Source organism: Leptonychotes weddellii, chromosome 7 (assembly GCF_054177405.1).
Source record: "Leptonychotes weddellii isolate Sample4059 chromosome 7, ASM5417740v2, whole genome shotgun sequence".
Taxonomy (NCBI): domain Eukaryota; kingdom Metazoa; phylum Chordata; class Mammalia; order Carnivora; family Phocidae; genus Leptonychotes; species Leptonychotes weddellii.
This window is the reverse complement of record NC_138375.1, coordinates 42234784-42240899: the sequence shown is the minus strand read 5'-3', so window position 1 is coordinate 42240899 and position 6116 is coordinate 42234784.

Sequence of the window (6116 nt, the reverse complement as noted above, 5' to 3'; positions counted from 1 at the left end):
GGGCGTGGTCTAGAACTAGCCCCCGCTCGGGTGGGCCTGGCCCAGACGCCAAAGGCCGAGGAAGGGGCGTGGATCTTCTGACCAAATCCCCCAGATTGCAACGCCCTCTCCGGCCTGCTTTGATGGACCGTTAAAATCGTCGGCAGGAGCGGATCCTCACCCCCTTCCTTGTACTGATGCAGCCCCCTGGACCCCTCACTGACAAAACATCTATCTCGGCTTCCTTTCTGGCAAACAATTAGTTGTGGGTGGAGCAGCACCCCCAAACCGAGTCTGGGTGACGTCCGGCGAGACCCGCCTCCCTCCTCCCCGCCTCACAGAGTTGGCGGGCAGCGTTACCACAGTAACCGGCCCGCCAGGGCCTGCTCGAGTTACAAAGAAGACACGGCCTCCCGCGGGGGAAGAGGAGCTCGGAGACGGCGGGCGCTAGGCGGGCTCTGCACATTTTCCTTGCGAGAGCACTGGGCTTGGGCCTGGCTTAGGAGCCCCTAGAGCCTCCACCCGCCCCCTGATCCTCTGAACCCTGCTTGGAAAGAGGGCGGTCTGCCAGCGTCTGTCGGAGCGGGCTCGGCTGCAGCGCGGCCTCGCGTTGTTCGGCCGTGGCTTCCTGCACACAGCTGTCAGTTCCGAGCCTCCCTGCTGGCGTCTCAGCTAGAGATCCACCCTGTCTCTGAGGCAGGTGCGGAGGGCCCAAAGCAGGGCTCTAGCCATAGCGCTAGGTGCCTTCCCTTGAAGGGGGCTGTTGGTAAGTGGATAGCAAATTTACTCCCAAGATACTGGGCCTTCTTGCTTTTAGACATTTCCTCCTAAGGGGGTTCTACAAAATCCTGCTTCCATTTCCGAGGCCGGAGGCAGAGCAATTTCAGTGGCAATTTCAAACTGGATTTCCAAAAGTTATTCTCCGGGGAGGTGAACTCCCACCCCCAGTCCCCAGATTAGAGCATCAAATGCATTTCCGAACCCCACTCCTCTTGTCCCCTCCAGATGAGTGTCTGTCTGCTTATCTGTTGCATAGGGATGTAACTATCTCATTAAGGTTGTTGCTGTATTAATAAATGGAAAAAATACCCCGCACTGAGGAAGATATGTAAGTCTATTCAATAAACAATTGTTTCTGGCCTGTCTCTGTTGCTAACCCAGAGATACTCATTGTGTTAGCTCCGGTGAAGGCTTAACAGTCAGTCCATTGAGCAATACTGGCATGGAGATAGCAGGCAAAACACTCCCACACCCCACCCATCTGGTGGGTTTATAGTCTTTCACCGGCTTGTAATTAGATTCTGGAGAGGACAGCCCTAGGAGGAGCTAGTCACATGAAGAACATCCTCTGCAGTCCTTTCTTGGATTTTTGTTTTTTCCTGCACCACTGGGCCTGGTGTGCACTGAAACAATCAAACAGGAAACACACCATCTCCATTTCCCCAACCCCCCTGCCCTCCACCCAGAACTGGGTGTTCATTTCTCAGGTTATTGAAGAGAAATGAAAAACACAGATGGCTTGTACTTCAGGAGGCATCGGAGTGTTTGCTGGAAACAAGGAAGTTCACGCTGTATTTATGCTACTGCAAAATTAGAATAATTGTGTAAATCACTAATCCTCAAAGGGAGGGAGGTCCCAAACAAATGAGAGGGTAGTTGGAGAAGAATATATTCAATAATATAATTTACTATTTGGGAAAAAAAAATAGCTATCGTTTTTGGACTACAAACTATAAAAAGTAAGGCATGAACAAATCTCAGCTAGGCGATTATAGGCTAAATAAATTGAAACACTGGTTGTAAAATGGGTCTCCCAAGAATATCCTTGGCCAGCCAAGCCTTTCTGTTATTCTTAAGTCTAAATATTAAATCTAATGGGATGCATTTCTTAAAGTATGTGTAGGAAGATAAAATTTTATTTTATTTTTTTTTAAAGATTTTATTTGACACAGAGAGAGAGAGAGCACAAGCAGGGGGAGCAGCAGGCAGGCAGAGGGAGAGGGAGAAGAAGGCTCTCTTGTGAGCAAGGATCCCAGGACCCTGGGATCATGACCTGAGCCGAAGGCAGCCACTTAACCAACTGAGCCAGCCACCCAGGAGCCCCTAAAATTTTAAATATATACAGTTGACCCTTGAACATTGCAGGGGTTAGGGTATAACTTTTGACTCCCCCAAAACTTACATGTGGATTTTTTTCCATATGGCACAGTACTACAAATTCATTTTCTCTTCCTTATGGTTTTAACATTTTTTTCTAGCTTACTTTATTGTAAGAATACAGTATATAATACATATAACGTATAAGATATGTGTTAGTTGTTTATGTTATCAGTAAGGCTTCTGGTTAAGAGTGGGCTATTAATTAAGTAGACCCACACAATTCAAGGTCAACTGTTTTGGGGTTTGAAATATTTTGAAAATGGAAAAGAAGGTAAATGCCTCCCGGTTTGTTCCACTATAACCACCCTCTGAGCTCGTCTCAAAAACGTTTTTACCCATTCGAGTGCTGATATACCTAGATGCCTGTCAAGTGATTCCATCGTTAAAGGCCACCAACACACACCAAGCTTAGCCAAGGTCTGACACTTTGTATAATGTCTTTTATCAGCTTATAAATTTACCTTTAAATTCAAATGAAGAATGCCCCCAGCTGGCTTTTTTCCTTGGTACAGAATAGAAAACCCATCTTTGGACCCTTGGAAATTATCAAGATCATCAGACTTCCCCTAAATACAAAGCAAATGTCATGTTTCATAACTAAGCATTTGAGTATTGTTTCGATATTTTGATTTCAACCTGAAAAAAAAAAAACACCTCTGTTCTTTGATGAAATCAGAGATCAGAGTTCTTTCTTTTATCTAGAAATAGACATCAAATCTATTTTATTCATATCTCATTTGATTTTCCTTCTCCCTCAGAGTCTACTAACATAACAAAATTTTTAAATCTACCCATAATAATCATAGACCTTTAAATTTCCAAATCTGTGAGGGTCCATAAAGATGTTCTAATACATTCCCCCAATTTAACAGAGAGGAACTAAGTAAAGTCACCCAGCTCCCAGAGATAGGACCAGGATTTGAGTCTTTTGATTTGCAGTCCAGGAGGAGATTAGGTGTTCATCCAGCGGGCTATATTTATGGTCCATTTGCTACATGCTGTGTCCTTTGTTGACCCTGGAGGATGCACTGGAAGCAGATGAGGTTCCTAGCCTTATGGAGCTTAACATTTGGTGGCAGGGACTGACAGTAAAACAGGTAAACAAGCATTCACGTAGGAAATAAAAGGATGATGATGATGGTGCAGGAGCAGAAGGCTCGCTGAGGACCAGCCCGAAGCTGGCAGCCTACACCCCCCCCCCCATGTGGTATGGGTGACATCGCGCAGGCACTCCTGGCTGCCCTAAAGGAAAAACAAATGGTTAACTGATAGAGATCACAGTCTTGCAGGACAGGAGTCTCCCTCAGTTTACAAAAGTCTTAGCAATTTTACGAGGACAAAGCCTTTCTATCAATGGTCTAGCTTCCAGAAGGGAATGTAGATACAATTAAATGCCCTTATAACCTACAGCCCATTGACAGATACTTGAAGGGGGCAAAGTGTAATGTTTCTCCAGGAAGCTCCCAACTATCTTACTGTTACTGCCTTCCTAGAAGGAAAAACAACCTTAACTTGACAATGGCAAGACCTCTGGTATCCTGTGAGTCTTCTTTAACATACAAAAATCCTTTTGAAACCTCCCTTTTCCTTACCTCCCCCAACTCCCAAGTATATAATCAGCCACCCCTCAAAACCCCAGGGCAGCAGCTCTTTCTGCCCACGGGTCCTGTCCCTGTACTTTAATATACCACCATTTTGCACCAAAGACGTCTCAAGAATTCCTTCTTAGTTGTCGGCTCCGGACTCCACCCCCCTGAACCTCACCTATATCCCAAAACCCCATCAATGAGAACTGGTGATAGCTGTGATGAAAGAAACTAATGAGGTAAAGTGACAGAGAATAATTGGATTGAGGGAAGATAGGGGAAATTACTTAGGGGTCAAAGAAGGACAGATGAGGAAACAGACTCAGAGAAGCCAAAGTCATAAAGTTGGTGGATGGCAGTTTGAACCCAGACCCACTTTCTTCCAGGATCTCTGGACCTCTCCTCAAGAGCACTTCCTTTAAAGGAGAGCAGCCGGGAGGGGGATGGCTGAGGTGACCTTGAGATAACAAGAAAGCCAAGAGCAATTCCTCAAAGGCAGGATGGAGAGAAAACCCAGGAGGACCAGAGAGAGCTTCTCATTTATGCAGGTTCTGCTGAGGACCTAGTGTGTGCCAGAGTTATGCCATAGAAATACATAAAGCTCTTACTTGAAATGATTATAGAAAAAAAATTGCCTGCTACTCTAGGGAAGCACTGACCACATAAGCTAAAAAAATTCGGAAAGAAAAGAACCAGAGGTAGAATAATGGGCAGGATCAGGAAGGAAAATCTGGATGGGAAAGTCTATGAGCAATGACATAGAGGTCGGGATAACAGAAAGTAGAAAAAAAAATTTTTGCACATAGTAAGTGATCGATAAACGTTTACGCATGACAGTGGTACTCAGAGCATTAGAAAATTGGAAGTAGTGGGGAATAATGTTATATAAGAGGAGCTAGATTAAGATGGGCATTGGATCAGGTAGCAAGGTTGAGCAGTGCACGAGACAGACTTGGTTGTGGGGGAATATATACATTATATAAATATCTGGAATATTGAAAAAAATATTGTTACCTCCAAAAAAATATTGTTACCTCCAAAAGGAGAGAGGAGGGAAAACATGAGCAAGTTGTACAAAATGTAATTAATTTGTGAGCAAGCAAGCATTGCATGTTTCCTGAGCCCTTGCATTGTGCCAGGAATTAGGCAAGGAAGGATAACTAACACATGGTCCTTGGTCTTTTTTTTTTTTTTTTTGCCAAATAATGACACATGTAGGTAATGGGTCAGCAGGAGCCATTAAAAAGAATGTGGTAACTCTTAAAGGAACTATATGGAACAATTTCCATGTTTGTGTGCTGAGTGAAAATAGCAAGGAGCAGAAGAAGCATATATAGTGTGCTGTTTCTAAGGAAGAGGGGGAGACATGCATGTTTGTATTTACATAGACAAGCTCTGGATGGGTATACAAACACTGGTCACAGGGGTGTCTCTTTGGAGAATTAGGGGACTGGAGAAGAGTATAAAAAGGCATTTTACTATACACTCTTCGATATTTTTGTATTTTATATCAGTTGCACATATTGCCTCTCCAAAAATAATTTTTAGAAATTTACAAACAAAACTCAGTTCTTTTTCAAAGGTGCTCACCATTTCATGTTATGGATCCTGTATCCTCATGTTACCTGTTTCAGTCAACAAGTACACTTAACCTCCACAGGTGTACCTTTCCTGCACCTAGACTCACTAGTAATAGTTGATGCATCTTTCCTCCCTTGCCTGCCCTCAGCAGCAACAGAAGTAATAAAAAAATGAGCAAATGAGATCCTCTGGTCCATGTAACCTTTTTATCCACTTGGACTGCCCACCACAGTATCTGATACCCACATCATTTATTTATTTATTTATTTATTTATTTATTTTAAATTAATCTTTTTGCCCTCTTTCTTTCTTTCTTTTAAATTAATCTCTTTGCCCAAGGTGGGATTTGAACTCAGGACCCAGAGATCAAGAGTTGCAGGCTCCATCCACTGAGCCAGCCAGATGCCCCATTTTTTTTTTTAATTTTCTTATTTATTTTTGATAGCCACATCTTTTAATGCACCTGCCTCCCTGGGACAGCAGCATCTTAAGCTGAGGAAGATGAAGGAAGTTTTTAAAAAGAAGGGGAAAAAAGCCCCGAGTTTGGCCAGATGCGCTCTTTCAAGCTCCTACTTGAAGTGCGCATTTGCTCTTGGCTTTAAGGAGATGTCCTTCGGGAAGAAGGGCGTTTTTTGTCTCCAGTCCACGCAGACCCAAACTTTTTCTCCGGTCACGTGTCTGGCCCGAGCCAGTGGGCTGCAGGGTAACTCGATCACCGCGACCGGCCTCCGCAAGCCACCAGGGAACCGCGCGGTCGGGCAGCGGCGCAGTGACAGCAGCCGCCTAGGTAGGGCCCGAGGGAGAAGCGGA